At 43.2% G+C, this 22,966-nt stretch overlaps 1 long non-coding RNA gene across 1 annotated transcript in view; it reads left to right on the forward strand.

The window, feature by feature from the left end:
• LOC137622421 (uncharacterized) overlaps positions 1-22,966 on the forward strand; it is a 41,696-nt gene that overhangs the window by 18,364 nt on the left and 366 nt on the right. The window contains exons 2-3 of the long non-coding RNA XR_011040448.1: positions 21,182-21,252; positions 22,820-22,966. The exon at positions 22,820-22,966 is cut by the window's right edge and continues 366 nt beyond it. This is a non-coding gene — a long non-coding RNA (uncharacterized lncRNA). The remainder of the gene's footprint in view (positions 1-21,181; positions 21,253-22,819) is intronic.

A 22,966-nucleotide genomic window follows, 5' to 3' on the forward strand; every position in this document is an offset into this window, starting at 1 on the left:
CTACCTCGCTGCACACTAGCACTCCTATCCCTCCAAACCTGATTCCCTTGCCTAAACCCTTCATTTGTCCTTACAGGTATTCCCACATTACTCGCCCTAACACTCATATCTACTACACTATCAGCTACCCTCATCGGTCTTCTCATAACATCATCTCTAAAATTTAACAAATTCTGGCACACTTTCCTCCATTCCACTTCTTACACTCACAGATTTACTTTCTTTCATACATCTATCTAACTCGTAATCCTCAACTATCTCTAAGATATCATCCCATGTCAATCTTTCTTTCCTCCACCTCATCTTCTCCTTACATTTCAAATGAATAAATTCACTCACATTCTCAGGTATGGTTGCCAAAAACTTCCTCATTAACTCCTTATTCTCATTTATACCTTCATCCCCATACTTCTTCCTATCTAACGTTTTCAACCTACATACATAGATTGATATAGCTTCTCCTGCATTCATCCTTCCCTCATCAAAATCATTCTTATGCTTATACCTAACACTCCCTTTTATACGTTTTACCTGCTCAATTATTCTCTTTTTCTCACTTTCATAATCAACGTCACCTACACTCATTATCACTCCATACATTGTCAACAAATACCCAGTCAAATATTCTCCTAACTCCCTAGCCCAAACTCTCTTACTATTACCATACTTATCCTGACAATACCTCTCATACTCCTTGAAAACTCGTATACATCCCTACTACTATGTTCATTGAACCTTTCACACCGAGGTACCTCTCTCATAAACACAGTCTTATACACATCACGTTCATTCTCACTGCTATCATCACTGCTACCTTCCCTCTTGTTTCCTACTTCCTCGCTAGAATATAACGAATCTAATTCCACACTCATACTTTTATCCTTGATTATACTCTTCCCAGCCCTTTTCTTACTCACCACTTTCACCCATTCACAATCATCCTTGCTCTCATCCTGACACTTTTTCTTCCCTTTCTTCACATCACTTTTACCTTTCCTTTCATCCTTCCTCTCATCTTTCTGTTCATCCTTACTATACCTAGTCCCTTTAACTTCACTATTACTATTACTATCACTATCACTTACTTTCCCATTATCACTTACCTCAACCTTTTCTTCCACCAGCAACCCTTTACCCGTAGCAGAGGCCACTCCTCCGACTGCGCCTTCACCCATGAAAGTTTTCATCATTCCCATTACTCTCTCCATCATAGCTTCCATTCTTTTCTCCATTCGTTCTTCATTCTCTCGCATCCTCATCTCAACACCCTCTTCCACTCTCTCTACAGTTCCTTGAATTTCCCTCAGTTTCCTATACATCTCCTCATTCTCACACCTTAACCACTTATTCTCTTGCAACAATTTCTCTTTCTCTACAGACAACTTCTCCTCACGCTCCTTAATCAACTGCAATTTCCTCCTTCAAAACCTTTAACTGTGCTTCCATTTTTTCAGTCTTAATTGTAAATTCATATCCTATCAGTCCTTCGTCAAAGAGTCCAGCTATCAGTCCCGCCTCAGCGGTCCCTGTTCGGGCGCCAAAATAACGTGGCGGGATGTTGCAAAACAACCCCCACACCCTTGAATCACTCTAACTGACAATTGTCCCACAACACAAACTTTCCCCTTACTTTATCAACCGGACTCTTGGACAGAAGGAAAATTGAAACAAAACATATCCTTAAAACTATATTTCTTAAACTAAAATAAATCATAAACTATCCACAATCAAATCATAATCATCATCACCATCATAATCATCATCACCATCATCCTCATCATAAACATCATCATCATCAGCAATCTCAATTCACAGGCCTAGGTCATCATCAGTTCAGCAATCCAAAAAAAAAAACAGTCCAAACAAAATCAGTTACAGGCCAGGTCATCAACAGTAAATCCACTTTCAAAAAGTAACTATCCAAAGGAGGAATCATGGCCTGCCAAAATAAAAAAGAAAAACACTTATGAACACTCCTAGCTAACTAAACTATCGCACTATAATCAAAGATAAATGATAAATTGTTCCTATCATTCACAATCACGTCAAGCAAAGATAAACAAAACTTTACTTACTTTTGAAATATATAAACACTTCCACGCTGGTAAGAAAAATATATAAATCCAGCGTTCACACAACTGCCTCAGGACGCAGTCAATCAAAAAAAGCCTTCTCTCCTAAACATTCACCACTGTCGTAACCTAGCTAAAAACAAACAAACAATCTCATTTAAACCAACAGTCTTTCTCACAACAAACAATCGATACGCTCTCTCTCTCTCTCTCTCTCTCTCTCTCTCTCTCTCTCTCTCTCTCTCTCTCTCTCTCTCTCTCTCTCTCTCTCTCTCTCAGCATTTGGCAAAAAACATAAATTAAAATAAAACAAAAGTAAATCCTCCACACCGGCTTTGAAATACGACAGTAACTCAGAGTATTCAGTCTTGTTGCCGGCAACACTACTGATGAGGGGATTAGCCGTTCCCCTGCTGGTTACACCGTTGCCGGCATAGGAAGCCCGGCTTCCCTATTCCACAACCGAAAGTGGTAGTACAATTGCCGCCACCTTTCTCCCTTGCAGACTAGAAGACATGTCTTATATCTTGCAAATGTCTTAGGCTAAGGAATCGTTATTCCTCTGCTGCCAAAGACGGCACCGGCAAGGAAACTATGTTAACTTGATTTGCAGCCGAAAGCAGGAGGCATACCTGCCACCTTCTTTCTATGCAAAATATAAGACCCTTTCCCTTCCCCCTTCTCTCCTTTAGTGACGGCCTGTGGCCGGTATTCTACAATCACCCCGCTTGTCGGGCTGATTACTATGCCGGCCGGGCTCCTACAGGCTCCGGGAAAGGTTGTGCCGGCCATGACGGCTGCCGGTGGGAGACCCATTACAACTTTGAGTTTTCTTCAGTCCTCCCTTGGACTGTCATCCACAAACCCTGTAACCGGCAGTGCAGCTGGCAACAGATATTGTGGCTGGATGGAAGCTAGAATTAATAAATTATCTCCCCTTCCATTTGAATCCTCATTCTGGAAAGAAGGCAGTAGAGACAGTAGTCCCTACAACCCTAATTATTGAACTAAACTATAATAATACGATAGTCCTTCTCTCCATTCTTTCTCTCTCTTTGTTGGCTAGTGCCGCCAGGTACTAGCCCAGCCCAGCAGAACTATAGTATAAGATTATACGGTAGCCAGTATTCCTGCAGTATAGTAAATACAGCAGTTAGAAAACTACAGTATATAACATACAGTAGTATGATTTTCCAACATAATCTGTGTATCCTTTCACAGTCCATTGTTGAGACCGCTAAGTAAATGTTAAGGTGAAGCATTCCTTCAACATTCTGATGTATCCTAGATCATCGGAACACATATTTTTACCCTACAGTATTAATATTTCATTTGTGGGGAGTTAGTGTTAGTATACACTGACTTCAGCTCTAAGTACTAGAGCTATTCCACCCTATATTTCCCTAATAAGGAAATTTAAAATATTAATATTGAGGGAGGTCACAGCAATTGCCTGGACAGGAAACACAGATATGTGTCTATCCTATTTCCTTTCTAGCTTACTATCCTAAGCTATAATTATAATGGTAATGATTACTATTTAATACATGTGAATATATTTATCAGTATGATAGATTACCCCATACTCATTTCATCCTTTCCTTCCTTACAGGAGAAGGGCAAGGTGAAGTGTGCAGTAGAACCACAAAAGTAGGGCCTTTTGTGGCCACAAGATGTGCAGGTCTTATCTCCCCCCCCCCCCCCGCTTCATCGTATTTGGATCCCTGAGGTACTGGAACCCATATTTTAGCATATATATCAATAATATAAACAACCTAGTACTCATTCACCCTTTCCTCCCTTACAGGAGGAGCCGATGGCAAAGTGTGCAGTGATGTTCTGCAACCACAAGAGTAAGAACTTTTGTGGGAATACGATGTACAGGTCTTATGCCCCTGCCGCATCTTATCTGGATCCCTGAAGTTCTTGGACCCGAAAGGTCACCCCAATCGCTTGACCTTGCTGACTGACGGCTTTGTAAAAGACATCCATGACACTACGGAGTCAAGGGATACAGCAAGGGAAACCCAACATAGGTGAGTATGAGGCTTCCAGAAGAACTTTCAGGGACCTTACCTACCTAACAAATCTTTGAAGTGGCTACTGTTTCCTAAGGCTCAGTCGAATACGTTTGTGCCTCAGGCACAGGTCCAGCTTCCCTCTATCCAACGGACGGTGGACACGGATATCAACAGGCACTGCAAGGCTTTGACATCCACCAAGATCGGATGTCAGAGGTGTCCATTGACACCAGACAGGACCTATTGCAAGAAGGCCCTGAATAAGGAGTGGTTCAACCACCCACGGAGGAAGAAGGATCCGTCTCGACGATGACTGAGGTACCTTGGCTCACTGTGCCGGCATATTAACTTATGCCGTCAACCTCTTCAACCCCAACTCTCCAACTCGCTAGACAGTTCGGCTGGAGCGAAACGCTCCTAGAGTCGATCCAGCAGATGCTGACACTGTTCCAGAAGGAACGAGAGGAGAATAAGCAAGATCTCTAAGAGAGGAAAAGAGAGGTACAGCGAAGGAAACGCCCTGACGCTTTCTTAAAATATCTGACCTTCCTCACTGTTCTGAACCAAACCCTGGGGGTAGATGGAACACATGCCCAGGTTGAATAGGCAGCTTTATATCTCCTAGAAGTTGGAGCCCAATCCCCTTGAAGAGCTTCAAATCTTGCCCAGCTTTCAGTGTACCCAGAATGCTTTGAGACTACGAGATGAACCTACATCCCGTGAGGAGGCTATACCGAAGGAAGTCATTGTCCTCGAACATGACAAGGCCCAAGCCATCCTTGCCAAGACCCTGAAAAGGGCCAGATATAATAACTCCAAAGTCTCAGTATTGAACAAGAAGCATCCAACCGTCATTGCTCCTTCCTCATGAGCCGTATCCCCTTTCGGGTAAAGCCCTAGGCTGTGTCAGGAGAGCAGTCGAAGAGGGCAAACCCTACCCAACCCTAGAGAAAGGTGAACCATTATCTCTAACTATGCCCACCTGCGAGGAGATGTGGAAAAAAGTACATCTAACCTTCTCCATCTCGAAGTTGGATCCGGAGATAGCAGGTCAGCAGTTTAACCAGAACCTTCCAAAGTTGACAAACCATCCTTTGAGAAGGGAACAGGAAATGAAAGATAAGCTTGTCGCCTCCCTGTCTCATTAGAACCGCTTGAGAAATGTGTGCAGGCCCTTAGTAATGCCCCACCCTTGTGATGGGTTTGTAGGTTTTTTCAGGTCCAAAAAGGTCCGGTAGAGACCATGTGTTTGCTGCATCAACAGTGAAACACGAACCCAGAAAACTGATTTCATCAGGTGTCTGGGGCGTAGACCCTTTCCCACGAGAAGTGGTCCAAGAAGTCATTACCAAAACCACCACGGAGAATGGGAACTTGCTCCAAAAGTGGGGCATGTCCTCAAAGAGGAAGTCATCATTAGAACTGCACAATTTCCGACCTTGACTATGATCACGGTGCCTCAGATGGTAGCCCAGTCGTAAACCACCTTCTTGATGGTTTCTCATCAGCTGGTAGCCAGTCACCTGAATTTAATCCAGGCTTTGAAAGGCACTTGACCAACTTTCGGCCCTACAAGGTAAGGCCCAAAAAGAGGATCCTCCGGAAATCCCCCAAGGGTGGAGGAGGACGCGGTCATGGAAATATGTCCTCAGGAACCTCTAAATCTAAACAATGTGAGGTTCCAGGTAGGAGGCAGACTTTTCACTTACGGGATCGTTGGACCTTCGATCCTTGGGTCCACAGCCAAATTACGAATGGACTTGGTTGGAAATGGAACAAAATCCACCCCACCTTTCCAAAATTCTTCCAATAACCCCCCCCCCCTTCTTATTGGGAGAATATGCCTCAGAACTCTTGAATAAGGAGATAATGAGGAAAGTGAAGTCGATCAAAATTCCAGGGAAGGCCTTTTTTATGTTCCCAAGAAGGATTCGGACAGACCCAGATTCATTCTAGACTTGTCTCTATTCAACAAGTTCATCGAGAACAACAAGTTCCGGATACTTACAGTGCAACACATAAGGACCCTTTTACCAAAAAAGGGGCGTATATAGTCTCAATAGACCTGGCAGATGCTTCTGGCACTTACCAGTCAGTCGCCCCCTCTCCTCCTACCTAGGATTCAGGCTACAGAAGACAAAATTTGTCTTCACAGCCATGCCCTTTGGACTAAATATAGCCCCAAAGGTATTCACAAAACTGTCGGACACGATCGTCCAGGAGTACAGGTAGTAGCATACCTGGACGATTAGCCGGTGCGGGCAGCATCCAAGACTACTTGTCTGCAAGCGGCCGGAAAGGTGATCCAGTTCCTGGAACACCTGGACCTCAAGACCAGTCGCTAGAAGTCTCGCTTTTCTCCAGCTCACAAGTTCAATGGTTGGGAATCCATGGGAACTTGCAGTCACAACACCTCTCCATTCTATTAAAGAAGAGGGGAGAAATAGCGGCATCTGTCAGGAGACCAATCCAACACAAGAGGATTTCAAAATGCCAACAGGAAAGAGCACTGGGCTCTCTCCGGTTCGCAGTAGTGACAGACCCGGTGCTAAGAAGCACAGCCAAAGGATGCGCCAGGAGTCTGGAGAAGATATGCATCAAACGCTCAAAGAGATCGACAAGGTTGACACCGACCCAATTGCGCACGCTATTGAGGCAGTGGTCATCGAATAAAGGCGGGTTTACACGGCCGAACAGCTCAGCGAGCCCGGTTGTCCAACCTACTTGGAGAACGGCACGAAGAGCTTTCAGACAGTACATCGAACCTCAGTGTGCCTCGTGCTAAAACTACGTCAACATGTCTCGACCAGGACGATTTGATAGCCATTGCTTTAGCAGTGGCACTAAGAAGGAAAAATAAAAGATCAAAGTGGATGAAGGATTGGCTACTAAAAAGAGAAATTTTCACACACCAACTTGCTTGTTGCTTTAAAATTAGAGCCAGATGACTGACGCAATTTTTTGCGTATAGATGAAGACACGTACATTGATCTACTGAATCGTGTCAGCCCTTTCATTACTTATGAAGATAAAACTATGTGGAAGGCCATAACCCCACATGAAAGACTGAGTGTCCGCTATTCCTTTGTATCTGGCTACTTTATTGTAATAGTCCTTTTGATTTAACTTTTCATAAAGCTGGATGAGCCCAATATGCATGTATGAAATTAAGTACGACTAAATTCTCATTCTCGCTTTCATTAATGGCAGCCATTATTCATTTCTTTGATGATGTTTCCTCTAGCAGGTTTGAATAACAACAGAGGTTCGATGCTCGACACCCGTTCACACCGTTCGTCAAACAATGTAGCTCCGCCACAAAAGTCAAGATGAGCCTGACTTTCATCAAGCTGCTCGACGAGGGCGCTCGACAACCAAATAGCCCGTTTACACGCTTGAACATCAGTTCAAACACAGGGTTGTCGAACCAGGCTCGACGAGCTGTTCGCCCGTGTAAACCCCGCTTAACCTGTTAAGCGTCCCCCCTGGACCAGGTTGCTGCTAACGTACCGTCACGCTTTTTTTGCCCTGAGCGGTCATTTCACTAATGATAATTTTCCAAAGTTAATATCATTTCTTTATGCTTATAATTCGTATTTATAGTTAAAAGTAGGGATATTAATTAAATGGTAGAGTAAAAAAACAATTAATATTACTATTATTTCATTTCAAATGGCTACATAATACTGAATATTCTAATGGGTTCTTTTTATCTTCAATCGTAAATCTTACGCCTGGATAAGCAACTAAAGCAAAGGGATATGTCTCTCCCCCCCCCTCTCTCTCTCTCTCTCTCTCTCTCTCTCTCTCTCTCTCTCTCTCTCTCTCTCTCTCTCTCTCTCTCTCTCTCTCTCTCTCTCTCTCTCTTCATATCGTTTCCTGTATAGTTTTCAAATATGTTCGTCATAAATTTGTACATTATTTATCCACTTTATTCTCTCTCTCCTCTCTCTCTCTCTCTCCTCTCTCTCTCTCTCTCTCTCTCTCTCCTCTCTCTCTCTCTCTCTCTCTCTCTCTCTCGGCGTTTCCTTTCCTATATAGTTTTGTGAAATCTCGTTGTCCAGTCATTCGGTAATGAGTAGTCATTTTTGCTTTCGGCATCGAAAGAAAACTTTGTTTCTTCAATATACTCATCACTGGAGGATTCAGAACTAGTGCTCTCATTATCAAACAGGTTATCATTATTAAATTCCTCAACAAGAATATCATTTATTTCATCTAAAGAAATAACCTTCCTCTTTAGACCGTTCATTACAAAAGGAACAACAAACAACCACTTCCGCATGAACGCCCGAAGCGCACTTATAGCAAACCAGTTTTCTAACATCAAGCTACCTTCAGAAAAATAGTTACCAGACATCATATAAGTTTCTATTTACAGCCCCCATATGCTGAGAGTGTTGCCAAGTGGTGATCCTATACTTACTATACGAGTAAACGTAATATCACGAGACTGACGGCTTGAAAAAGGCAAAGTCATGAACGGAATATGCAGTTGAAGGCGGTACCGAGTAGATCGTGGTGAACGGTTTATCACGTGGGTGACGCTTAACAGGTTAAGAGCCTAGCACAGACAATTTTCTTGCAACCACCAAAAACATCAGTGGCGATACACAGGGAAGCCTCCCTGAAAGAACGGGGAGGCCATCCGTATGAAAGGAAAGGGCAAGAAGTTGATCATTCCAGTTCAAAAACTTTCACATCAACATCTTGAAGGTTATGACAGTCCTCCTGATGTTGAGGAGACTATCCCCTCGCAGAACAGTCCACATCAGATTGGCTCTCAACAACGAGGTGATAGTAATTTGTCTAATCGACAAGGCTCGAGTTCACCTCACATCAACCATGTGATGTTAGCCATCTTCCGCCTGGCAAGGAAGAGTAGATGACAGTATCGAGCAGTTCACCTTTAAGGGTTCCGCGATGTGACGGCGGATGCTCTATCCAGGCCAAAGCCGATAGAGACTGAATGGTCCCTAGATGCAGACTCATTCTCCTTTATTCTTGATAAAAGTCCTGGAACTGCAGATCAACCTCTTCACAACGAGCAACAAGAAGAACTAGTAGCCTCTTACGAGAACCTTAAGCCAAAGTGATAGATGTCATGTCCCTCGACTGGAACAGATGGAATCGAAGGCACTTGTATAAACCCACAGATAAAATACTTTCAAATAATTCCCTGGTAAACTTCCATCAGGACGACATGGCTGAGCCAAAAAAATGGATTTTGAGCAAAGCGAAAAATCTATTTTTGGGTGTTATGGCCTTGTCGTCCTGATGGACCCTCCCTCCTTTCTAAAAAGGAGTATACATATAGGCCTATGTAACAAAGTCACCACCCGAAACTACTCTATCTGTGGCTATCCATGCTTGATTGCAACAAGGAATAGTTCGCCGGGGTGGTACCGGGAGGGGATCCACTGGGTAACCTTGACAACGGCTCCCCTTAATTTCGCCACTCTTCCCCCTTAAAGCGAAAACTCTATTCGGGGTGAAGATTGCTATGTGTCGTATCATGAAATACATCCCCTGATATTATGCGATATCCTTAAGAGTTATATTAAGGATACTCACGCCAGGAGTTAGAATTCTGGAGACCTGTGGTCAATTCTCTGGGAGTATTACTGTAGCCAAATACAGTATCCCATAGAAAGCTGCCTAAAGGAACCTTCCATCAGGACGACATGGCCATGTTACCCAAAAATAGATTTTTCGCTTTACTCAAAGTCGGTTTTTTGGGCTCGGCCATGTCGTCCTGATGAAAGCTTCTTTTAAATATTAATATTGACGGAGGTCTCAGCGATTGCCTGGGAGAGGAAACAGATATGTCTTTCCTATTTCCTTTCTATCTTGGAATCCTAAGTTATTAAATATAATAGTAAGTATTATTATTAAAAGTATGCCTTGATATCAGTGATATAAACAACTGTATACTCATTTCACCTTTTTTCATTTACAAGAGGAGCCAAAGGTGACATGTGCAGTCGTGTTCTGCAACCGCTAGAGTAGTGACTTTTGTGGGGATACGATGTGCAGGTCTCATGCCCCCTGCTGCATCGTATCTGGATCCCTTAGGTACTGGGACCCGAAGGGTTGCTCCAACTACTCGACCTTGCTAACCAACGGCTTTGGAGAAGAGATCCCTGACACCACGGAGTCAAGGGATACAGCAAGGGAAATCCTTCGAAGGTGGGTAAGAGGGTTCCAGAAGAACTCTCCGGAACCTTACCTACCTAACAAATCTATTCGGTGCCTTGTGTTCCCTAAGGTTCACCCTAGTGCGGTAGTGCCCCAGGAACAGGTCCAGCCTCCCTTTATTCAGCTGAAAATGGACGCAGAAATCAACAATGCACTGGAAGGCATGGACATCCACCAAGAACGGATGTTGGAGGTATCCACCGACACCGAACAGGACCTACTGCAAGGAGGTCTTGAAGAAGTGGTTCAACCACCCATGGAGGAAGAAGGATCCGTTTCGACAGTGACTGAGGACCCCCAGTTCACTGTGACGGCATATCAACCTATGCTATTAACCTCTTCAGCCCCAACTCCCCAACCAACTACACAGGTTGACAAGAGCGAAGCACTCCTAGAGTCGATTTAGCAGATATTGGCAGTGTTCCGGAAGGAACAAGAGGAGTTAAAGCAAGATCTCAAAGAGACTAAGAGAGAGGTAAAGAAAGGGAAATGCCCTGGTGCTTCCCGGGGCTCTGCCAAGCCCCTCAGAGAATCTGACCTCCCTCACTGCTCCAAAACCAACCCCTGGAGGTATACGGAGCACATGACGATGATGAATGGGAAGCTTTACATCTCCGAGAAGTTGGGGCCCAAACCCCTTGAAGATCTTCAATTCTGGCCCAGCTTTTCAGCATACCCAGATTGCTATGTGAGACTGTGAGATGACCCTGCATCCCTTGAGGAGACGGTACCCAAGGAAGTCATTGTCTTTGAACATGACAAGGCACAAGCCATCCTAACCAAGACCCTGAAAGGAGCCGGATATACCAACTCCAAAGTCTCGGCATTGAGCAAGAGGCACCCAACCTTCATTGCGCCTTCCTCCAGAGCTTTCCCCTTTTTGGTGAAAACCCTTGACTGTGTCATGAAAGCAGTCGAAGAGGGCAAACCTTGCCCAGTTCTAGAGGAATGTAAACCATTATCTCTAGCCATGCCTACCTGCGAGGAGAAGTGGAAAGAAGTACATCTAATCTTCTCCGTCCCGATGTTGGATCCGGGGATAGCAGGCCAGCAGTTCAATGAGAACCTTCCAAAGTTGCCAGACCATCTTTTGAGAAGGGAACAGGAGACGAAGGAAAAACTCGCCGCTTCCTTGTCTCATCAGAACTGCCTGGAAATGTGTGCAGGTCTAACCAATGCCCCAGACATGTACATGGTCTTGGCCAAGTCCCACATGGGTACCCTTGTGAAGGACCTATATGCCTTCGTCAGGTCAAGGAGGACCTGTAGAGAACATGTGTTTGCCGCAGCAATTATAAAACATGAACCTAGGAAGCTGATCTCATCATGCATCTGAGGCAAAGACCTTCTCCAAAAGTGGGGCATGTCTTCTAAAAGGAAATCATCCTCAGACAGTGGTACCCATCCTAAGAACAAAAAGGCAAAGAAACCACGTAGACCTGCACAACTTCCGGCCGGGACCATGGCCACAGTTCCTCAAATGTTAACCCAGCCTCAAACCACCTTCCAGATGGTGCCTCAGCAGCTGGTGGCCCAATCACCTGTTTTTAACCCAGGTTTTGAGAGGCGCACGACTACCTTTCGGTCCTACAAAGGTAGAGGCCCAAAAAAGAGGCTCCTCAAGAAACCCCTCAAGGGGAAGAGGAGGACGCGGTCACGGAAGCAAGTCCTCAGGAACCTCTAAGTCTAAGCAATGAGAGGTTCCAGGTAGGAGGCAGACTTTTCCACTTTCGGGATCGATGGACCTTCGATCCCTGGGCCCACAGCCTAATCATGAATGGACTCGGTTGGAAATGGAACAAAATTCCTCTCCCTTTTCCAGAATTCTTCCAACACTCCACCCCCTTGTTGGAAGAATATACCTCAGAACTCATGAACAAGAATGTAATAAGGAAAGTGAAGTCCATCAGATTCCAGGGAAGGCTGTTCTGTGTTCTCAAGAAAGACTCGGACAAACTCAGAGTCATTCTAGACTTGTCTCCACTCCACAAGTTCATTGAGAACAACAAGTTCCAGATGCTTACCTTGCAACACATAAGGACCCTTCTACCAAAAGGGGCGTACACAGTCTCAATAGACCTGGCAGATGCTTACTGGCACCTACCAGTCAGTCGCCCCCTCTCCTACCTAGGATTCAGGATACAGAAGACAAAATGTGTCTTCACAGCCATGCCCTTTGGGCTAAACATAGCCCCAAGGATATTCACAAAGCTAGCGGGTACAATCGTCCAACAACTACGCTCCAAAGGAATTCATGTAGTAGCATACCTGGACGATAGGCTGGTGTGGGCAGCATCCAAGACTACTCGTCTGCAAGGGGCCGGAAAGGTGATCCTGTTCCTGGAGCCCCTAGGCTTCAAGATCAACTGCAAGAAGTCTCGCCTTTCTCCAGCTCAGAAGTTTCAATGACTAGGAATCCATTGGAACTTACAGTTACACCATCTCTCCATTCCACTAAAGAAGAGTAGAGAGATAGCGGGATCTGTCTAAAGACTAACCCAACACAAGAGGATTTCAAGACGCCAACAGGAAAGAGTACAGTATTGGGCTCTCTCCAGTTTGCAGCAGTGACAGACCCAGTGCTAAAAGCACGATTAAAGGATGCGTCAGGGGTCTGGAGAAGATACGCATCAAACGCTCGAAGAGATCAACTAAGATTGACCCCGACCCGGTTGCGCCCGCTATTAAGGCCGTGGTCAACAGCCAAGAGCCTAGCACGGTCAATTCCCTTGCAACCACCACAACCATCAGTGGTGATACACACAGACGCCTCCCTAGAAAGATGGGGAAGCCATTCGCAAGAAAGGAAAGTGCAGGGGAATTGGTTGCACCAGTTCAAAACCTTTCGCATCAACATATTGGAGGCTATGGCAGTCTTCCTAACGTTGAAGAAACTATCCCCTTGCCGAGCAATCCACATCAGACTGGTCCTGGACAACTAAGTGATAGTAAAATGTCTAAATTGACAAGGCTTGAGATCACCTCACATCAATCACGTGATGCTAGCCGTCTTCTACCTAGCAAGGAAGAAAAGATGGCACTTATCAGCAGTTCAACTTCTAGGGTTCCGCAATGTGACAGCGGACACTGTATCCAGGTGAAAGCCGATAGAGACAGAATGGTCCCTAGACGCAGACTCATTCTCCTTCATCTTGGAAAAAGTCCCAGAACTGCAGATCGACCTCTTCGCACCGAGCGACAACAAGAAACTACCTCGTTATGTAGCCCCTTAAGAGGACTCTCAAGCAGAAGCGATAGGCACCATGTCTCTCGACTGGAACAGATGGAATCGGATCTACCTGTTCCCACCAACCAATCTCCTGCTAAAAGTCCTCGACAGAGGAACAGAGGAATAGCTGCAGTAGTGGCCCCAAGTGGCCCAGAAGCAATTGGTTCCCTCAAGTTCTAGAATTGAAACTGAAGCGGTTTCCTCTGCCAAACCCAGTTTTATCCCAACTGGTTCAGAAGTCGACTGTTTACGCTTCATCCTTGAGAAGCAACAACCTACATCTCATGATTTTCTCGCCCTAGCAGCGAAGAAAAGGTTAGGGATCTCAAAGGACAAAATCGACTTCATCGAAGAATACAAGTCAAGTTCAACTAGGAGACAATATGAATCGTCTTGGAAGAAGTGGGTTTCCTTTGTGAAAGCAAGGAAACCAACAAAAATATCAATAGACTTCTTCCTTTCTTCATCCACCTATACGAACAAGGCCTGGCTTCCACCACAATAACCGAGTGTAAGTCGGCTTTTACTAGACCTCTACTGTACGCCTTTCAGGTCGATCTCAGTGAAATCTTCAATAAGATAGCAAAAGCATGCGCTGGACTCAAGCCAGCAACCCCTCCAAAGCCCATAACGTGGTCGTTGGACAAAGTCTTGCCTATGCATCAAATCTGAACAATGAGGATTGTACTCTAAGGATCTAACACAGAAAGTTATATATCTGTTTGCTATAGCCTCAGGAGCTAGAGTTAGTGAAATAGTGGCCTTATCCAGAAATGAAGGCCATATTCAGTTCCAGGAAACAGGAGAACTGAATCTCTTCCCTCATCCTGCCTTTCTCGCCAAAAACAAGCTGCCCACCAAAAGGTGGGGTCCTTGGAGAATCTGCCCTCTGAAGGAAGATGTCCCTCTGCCCAGTAGAGTGTCTTAAGGTCTATCTTTGAAGAACTTCAGACTTCAAGGAGGGACAGCTCTTCCAAGGCGAAACCTCAGCAGCCGTTTTCCGTGCGCGTGCCAGCAGTCTTCCGCGCGCGTGCCAGCAGTCTTCCGCACCCGTGCCAGTAGTCTTCTGCGTATGCCAGCGTTTTCCTATGTGCGAGTTCTCGCCCGCGCTCGCATGACCAATCGCGTGCTTTTGCGCATACTAGGGACACTGGACAACACCCTACACAGTGCCTTACTGCGTGCCAGTGCTCTCTTGTGCACTTGCTCTCTCAGATCCAGCGCTCGTCAATGCGCCAGCTCTTGATAAAGAGCCAGCGCTCTTTTGCGCTCTCAGATCCAGTGCTCTCGTGTGCAGTTGCATTCTCAGATCCAATGCGCCAGCTCTTTCCAAAGAGCCAGCGCTCACATGTGCACCAGCGCTCGCAGATCCAATGTTCGCCAATGCGCCAGTGCTCACTCATGCTCCAGCGCTTGCCTGTTCGCCAGCGCTATTCTGCGTATTCACCGAAGACTGCGCTTCCTCAGAAACTGAGCACGAGCATCATCCTGTGTGCCATCGCTTCAGTACTCTCCTGCGCACTCACGCAATAGGCAAAAAGAATGAAAACTTTTTGATAGGACACCATTTCCCCATTCCTCTCCCTGCAAACACATAACAGCATGGCTGCCGGGAAAAGATGGAAGAGTCTTCACAGAAGGGTTCAAGATCCCAAAGATTCCATTTTCCAAGTGGAATCAAACGCATCTACCATCAGTCGAGACTCCTCACAGGGAACCCTTGGTCCCTTTCTCCAGGAGTTTTTCATGACAGTACCACCGTCAGCAAGCATGATCTGAACGTTGCAAACAGCCTATCATTAGCTTGGAAATCTCTAATTACCAATGAGAAATCAACCGACTGATCGCTAGATCACTGTTTGCTGATTGCTAGCTCGCCAATCACCAGATTTCTAGCTCATTTCTCTCTGATCATTGACCTCTAGTCTCTCCAATTGCTAACGATCTCCAATTGCTAGTCAATAACCAGTCATCAGCTTGCTGATCACTAGATTGCCGATGGTCAGCTCATCTTTGTTCGATCATCGACCTCAGCTTGCTGATCTCTGACCAGCCAATTGTCAGCTGGCTGATCTTTAGCTCACCGATCACCAGTCCGCGATCGATCACTGATCATCAATGATTCACCATCACCAACTGACTATCATAAAACCATTCTGCTGTCTCTCAGGGCTCTCCTAGCAGTTTACCAACTCATTAATTGTGACTTGGACTTACTAGTCAACCTCTGCCCGTGGTTCCCTAGAACATGTGGTTGCAATTATGCGTGCGCCTTTGACAATCGTGATGATGACATTTGAAATACTTGCCTTGGGACACTAGATGGACAGGGAATAGCTAATAGAAGGTCGTTCAAGTGTGTACCCTCAACCCACTTTAATGACTTTTTCTGAAAGGAAGGAAACTACTCTGGTACAAATGACTATTCATTTCATGCCCGAATGTACGCCAGTCTCTGGTGAAGGGATCAGTGGAGGTCTTTAAGATTCAGCAATCTCGGGCACTATCTGATCCTCGTTGGATTCAGGGCTTCCGCTCTTTGTAGCTTGAAGTCTTTCCTCTACTGTTGCACCCAGACAATTTGCACTAACATGACTCTCGTAGGAGGTCACAAGATATATTTTTCACTAGATCCTTGTCCTCAAATGCATAGACGGTCTAGATCCCCGAGGTGCATTTCTTATTTAAACAATTACAACCTGTCAGCAATCGAGCTGTCTTGAGTCGGTCTGTTAGAAAGGCCAACTCTTCAGAGCATTTCTCCTCCAAGAGTGACAGAAGGCACCCATTCACTCATTTGGAAGAGTCCGAAGTGGAGAGAGCTGACTTGCTTTTCCAACTAGAGTTGTAGCTTAGCTAGTAATAGTAATAATAATAATACTGCTTGTCTGACCATGCTGGTTGTTTCTATCTGGAAATCGGTTTGAATGATGAACTCGATAAGTGCTGAGAGATCTATTATTGTGGAGGATTAATTTTTGTTTTATTTTTTGTTTATTTTCTTTTGCCAAATCCAGAGAGAGAGAGAGAGAGAGAGAGAGAGAGAGAGAGAGAGAGAGAGAGAGAGAGAGAGAATTTCATTTGCTTTAGTTTTGCTAAATCGCGCGTGCACGAGAGAGAGAGAGTGAGTGTGTGTGTGTTTGTGTGTCCGCGGTGCGCGCCGAAGAACAAGTGGTTGTTAGCGAATGATTGTTTGTAGTGGGAAAGACTGTCGGTATATTTGAGGTTGTTTGTTTACATTTTTTTAGTTAGGTTACGACAGTGGTGAATGTTTCGGAGCGAATGCTTTTTTGATTTGACTGCAGCAAGAGGCAGTAGTGAGTGCTGGATTTATTATTATATTTTTCTTACCAGCATTGGAAGTGTTTTGATTATTTCAACAGTAAGTACAGTTTTGTTTATATTTGCTTGTCGTGATTGTGAATGATAGGAACAATTTATTATTTATCTTTGATTATAGTGCGATAGTTCAGTTAGTTAGGAGTGTTCATAAGTGTTTTTCTTTTTTTATTTTGGCAGGCCGTGATTCCTCCTTTGGAGAGACTTAAATTTTTGGAAAGTGGATATATTGTTGATGACCTGGCCTGTATTAGATTGTATTAAGACTGCTCTTGGATTACGCAACCGTTGATGACCTGGACTACGATTAGGATTAGGATTTGATTGCACTGAACGATTTTCTTGATTTTGATGCCATAATGACCCAGCCCGTTTGAAGGATTTTCCGTTTGGATCACTGATAATAAGGATTGTGATGATGATGATGATGATTAATGCAATTATGTAATAACATTTGTCAGTGTTACGGTAGCTAGAGAGCTGTGGTTGGGCTATAAAAGGACTGTTGGCCCTTGTGTGGACAAAGACGTCCACACATAAACAAATATTGGTTTTGGTGTATGGGATGATTTTAAGTCTGTTAGGGTTTTTGCGGGTTATATGAATGGTGCTTTTGGTTATTATATATTATATTATTTTGTGTTAAGTTTTTGATTAGTTTTAAGTGTTGATAATTTGAATGGATCGTTATTGATTTAGTTTTTAAGTTTTGAGAAATATAGTTTTAAGGTCATGTTTTGTTTTTGTTGCCTTTCAGTCTAAGAGTCCAGTTAATGATAACGTCAGGGGAAAGTTTGTGTTGCGGAGACAATTGTCAGAAGTAAGATTCAAGGGTGTGGGGGTTGTTTTTGCAACATCCCGCCACATTATGGGTCTCCAACCCCAAGCTTCTCAACCTAAAATGGACGGCTGAAGAGGCCCGGAGAATATCCTGGACTTCTTCCAGAGCGCCCTTTAGCAGAGCAAGGTCTTTACATTATTTGTTCCTCAGTGATATGAGGACAAAATCCCCAGAGCTTGAATAAGATGGGGAGGGCTGGTGAACATGATGTAGTAACTGAAAGGAAGAACATCTACTATTCTACCCCATGAAATTGCCATCTCCTTCATGTCTGTGCGAGGTATCCCCCAACTGGTTGTGGTTGAGTGGAGGAAATGTTGGACCCTAATCTGACTGAGGGCCTCACTTTCCTTTGACTCTACAATTCTAGTTATGACCCCTAAGCTGACAAAACGGCTGCCCAGAATCATTAGGGTTCTGAGACATCGATGGTGCAGCTTTGAGGTCACTCCTATTCAACTCCAGTTAAGGAGTTGGTTCCGAAGTTCATCTAGGAAGGGGAGATTACCTGGTACGGGGCTTCGAGGAGGAAGGTTAGGGCTGCTTAAACAGTACCACTTGGAGAAATGAATCTTGATTCTATTTTCTCCACTTCTCAGCTGTCAGCTCTACCTGCACCAAGGGAAACAGGGAAGGTTTATTAAGTAATGAGTTTATGTTGGTATCAGCATGGACTCATGCCAACTAAATTTTTAATTCATCAGATCCAATGACTGGCTGGCTGACGACTGCTTCTTACTGGCAGACAGAGTCCCAACTTTCTCATCATCTGGACAGACTTTTGAATTTTTGTGATCTGGGCATCTAGGCAAATCTAGTGAAGTCCAAGCAAAGAATTGTATATACTTTGGCAATGACATAGATCCAATAACAGGGAAAGTTTATCCCAAGACAGTGTAGTCGCACTCAGGAAAGTAGCTACTCCTTTCCTTCATTGGGCACAGTTACCAGCACAACAATTGCAGCAACTAATGGGTCACGACATCATTAGTGAAACTTGGTCTTCATGTTCCTCTTCATCTATTATAGTTGCAATGGTGTCTAAAGAGACACTGGCTGCTAACCACAGGCTCTCCTTGGGGCCTGATCGAGTGCGACACAAACCTCAACCTACTTTAGTGGCTAGATGAGGAAAACCTGTTTTGGGGGTCTCTTCGAGTGTACCTTTTCAGATCTTGCTTACAGATACATCCAATATAGGGTGTGCGGCCCATTTCATGGACCAGCTGGTATCGGGACAATGGTCATACAAGAACAAGTCTCTTCTTATAAATCTTCTCAAGTTGAAGCAGTTTATCTAGAACTTCAGCCTTTTCAGTGTCCTCTGGTCGGTCACGGGGTTGTATTGATGAACGACAATTCAACCAATATCATATGTCAACTAGAAAGGTAATACAATATCACACACTATCAAATAGCTGTGTTGGTGCATGAATGGGCAGTCCGTAATGCAATTGTCCTCTCAGCCATGTTGATCCCTGGCAAGAGGAATGTCATAGCAGACACATCGAGTCCAAACGGTTAAATAGATGGGCCAGAATGGTATTTACATCCCCAAGCAACGACGCTCTGGACTTTGTTGTTTTCCTGACAATAAACAGTTTGCTACAAACCTCAACAGAAAACTGCCAGTCTACTTCCCACCAGTGCCAAACCTTGCAGCGGTACTCAAGGATGCATTTCAGTATACATGGCACAGCCTCAATGTCTATGGTTTTCTGCCCATTTGCCTTCTCCAAAGGGTGATAAACAAAGTGTTTTCATCCCAAAATCTAAGTTGACTCCAGTAGCTTTGAAATGGCCTCAAGCAGAATTATACTCGGACCTTCAACTTCTTAGTGGAGGTTCCGAGGGAGCTTCCTCCGTGGTACAACCTGTTCCGTCAACCCCACCAGGAGAAGTTCTACAACTTGGTGGAATCCCTGTCACTTCAGTGCTGGAGTTTGTCCAGTATTTCTTCCAAGCAAGAGGCATTTTTAGCAAGACAGCTTGAAACTTGTCACAATGCACCGGAAAATCTGCTACTGACGTGTATCAGGCAAAGTGAGCCGTGTTCTGTGGTTGGTAGATGAAGAAATACTTCTCTTGGAGCCTTTATTACCTGCAAAACGGAAGACACCTGTTTCAGCAGTAAAATGATATTGTTTGACCTTGATCCATGTACTGAGATTGAGAGAAGTGGATATTTCCTCATCGTGGAAATTATTTTTACTTATTAGAATTATAGAGGAGACTTGTCTTTCTTGCAAAATTTGACCTCCAGCTAGGGATGTAACCAAGGTGTTACAGTCTTTAAAAAGAGTTCATTGCGAACTGTTGAGGTGAGCCCGAGATAGGGACATTACAGTGAAAAAAATTTTTCAGCTTTGCTTTGACTAAGAAAGTAAGCAAACTACATACACTCTTGTTTGTTCTCTCATGCGGAGCACTGGAGGCAGGTCTTTTTATCCTTTGTTCCTAACTTTGTAACAAAAACTCAAAATCCATCGATGCTAAATTCCAGATTTTCATACTTTACAGTGTCATTACTCAAGGAAGTCACCTAAGATCTGGATGAGTCCTGTAAGGGCTCTGAGGCACTACCTTAAAAGAACCCAGGTTACAGAACCTGTAAATTAGTACTGGTAGAGTGAACAGTTACCAAAAATACAATCTCCTTTTGGCTGCAGGAGACTATTAACACACCATTACACCCTAAATCCCCCGGTGCACCAGAATTTAAGATGTGCACCATTAGATTAGAGTAGTAACTACTCTCGCCTTTCAGAAAAAAATTCTCATTGGTTCAAGTTTTACAATTGGAGTATGGAAGGATCAGACCACCTTTACTGCTCATTATTTGTGGGAATGCACTCACAGGTCTTTGGACACGTTCACTCGGACCTGTGATTGCTGTTCAGCAAGTGGTGTAGCGACTCTAGCTCTTTTACAGAACTAAAAGTATCATGTCTTAAGATGGCATTACAAAATAATTCTTAAGTCGAGAGTTAGAGTATTTAACCCTTTTCCTTTATTCCCCTCATTTGGGGTATATTTGTTGGAATATATAGCTGGATTGATGAAGATATAGGTAAGCTGCACCTTTAGGTAGCATCTTTTCTATTACTGTTAGATTGAAGTGGCCATTCCATCGTCCTCGTTACGAGGGGAAGGATGGATATGTACAGGTAAACATATCTAATTGTTTATGCTTTACTTGACAACCTTACTAGTTTAAGAAAAAGATCATTATCAGATCCGAGATCAGCAATCTTGGGATTTTAGCCTCCCAGTTTAGTAATAGGGTCTTCTGCCCAACTAATGATGAGACTCCTATCAAGGACTCGAGTTTGTACTGTATTCGTGTAGGAACAAATCTACTTCTATTAAAGGACTCGGGATTGTATTGTATTCGTGTAGGAACAAATCTACTCCTATTAAAGGACTCAGGGTTGTTTAGTTAGGAAAACTAAAAATTAATTTTAGAATTTTTGATTTTCAGGATTTGTAATCATGGCATATGTATGGAATGCTAGCTTGGCTCTACTGGTTATTGCTAAAAATGCTTGTCAGGTGAGTTTTACTTAATTTTATGTAAAATTTGTTTATTATATATATATATATATATATATATATATATATATATATATATATATATATATTATAGATTTATCTATATATATTTATCTTTATATATGTATATATATGTGTGTATATATATGTGAAATATGTGCATTCATATATATATATATATATATATATATATATATATATATATATATATATATATTTATTCATACACACACACACACACACACACACACACACATATATATATATATATATATATATATATGTATATATATATTTATATGTATAAAGATTTATGTTGTACAACATTATTAAACTATTTTAGTTTAGCTATAAATAATTGCTAATAGCCGTTTTCTTTTAAGATTTCAAAGTTAATGCTGTTCCAAATTATTTCACATGTAATTTCTTGTGTTTATTTCGTAATAATATCTTATAAGTCAATATTTGTTTTTGGCTGGTAGTCTAGAAAAATGAAAAAAAAAACATTATTTTTATTTTATTGATGATCAATGAAGGTTATTTTCTTAAATGTAGACGTTTGTTATGTTTGTAAAGTTTGTATTTGTTTTTAGCTATCTTTATTGCCCCACCCATAGCAATCTTCTAAAACCAAAGTTGGGGGAGGGGGTTATCTGAAGCGGCAAATCTGTGCGCGCGCGTCGTTAAGCATGAAATGTATGCATGTTTATGTATGAACACTACAAAGTAAAGGGAGTGGGATCTTGATAATATTTTTATTGCTCTCTCTCTCTCTCTCTCTCTCTCTCTCTCTCTCTCTCTCTCTCTCTCTCTCTCTCTCTCTCTCTCTCTCTCTCTCCTGTAGCTGTTCAATTAATTGCCTTTGAAGTACCATCAAATATTCTTCCGTATTGCTTCTACAGAACATCTGGCTTGTGTTGAAAGCTTTTGCGAGCGAGTTGCTGAGGTATCATTGTGTCCGTGTTAACACAAAGTTAACATATACTGGTGACCTTTCACCTGTACAGGAGAAAATTTAAAGATCCGTTTCCGGTTTATTTCTCTACCGAGTTGTGGTTTGTTTGATCTTAAATCTCAAACTTGCTTATTAGCTCCAATCAAAATGACCAATTCATTTTACATAGCTCATCTATTCAGCAACTTTGAGCCCTTGTTGCACGGCCAATCGTAACACAACAGCACACTGTAAAATATGGATGCCACATTTCTTTATTGTTTTACAAGTGGCTCATGCATTACATGTTTACTTTCCTTTAATATGCTAAAATATTTACGTTTTTATTGTATGTTTACATTTCTGTAATGTCTTTGACTTGAATCCGATAATGGACGCGTCCCTTACTTAGCAAGCGATGATACAGCGTATCCTACCGGGGTATATTCCCGGCTTGACTCCTCCCAAACCTTGATTTTAGAATGGTCGGACTATAGTGGTTTTTATAAGATTAGTGCTTAGTAATGTAAGATTTTTCCTTGTATCCTGCTTAAAAGGATTAATTTTACAGTTTAGATGTGCTTGGAAGACGTCTCTACCGAAACATTAATAAATATTCTTTCTTCCTTTCAGGTTTGGCAGCATTAAAGGTAAGTTCCCTCTTAAATTATCAGTTGCTGTGATGGTGGCTTCAGTTGCGAATATGAATGGCGCCTCAGGGCCATTCATAAACGTAAGTCAATGGACTCGTCATTGATGCGCAGAATTATAATAATATTG

The sequence above is a fragment of the Palaemon carinicauda genome, chromosome 2 (assembly GCF_036898095.1).
Source record: "Palaemon carinicauda isolate YSFRI2023 chromosome 2, ASM3689809v2, whole genome shotgun sequence".
Taxonomy (NCBI): domain Eukaryota; kingdom Metazoa; phylum Arthropoda; class Malacostraca; order Decapoda; family Palaemonidae; genus Palaemon; species Palaemon carinicauda.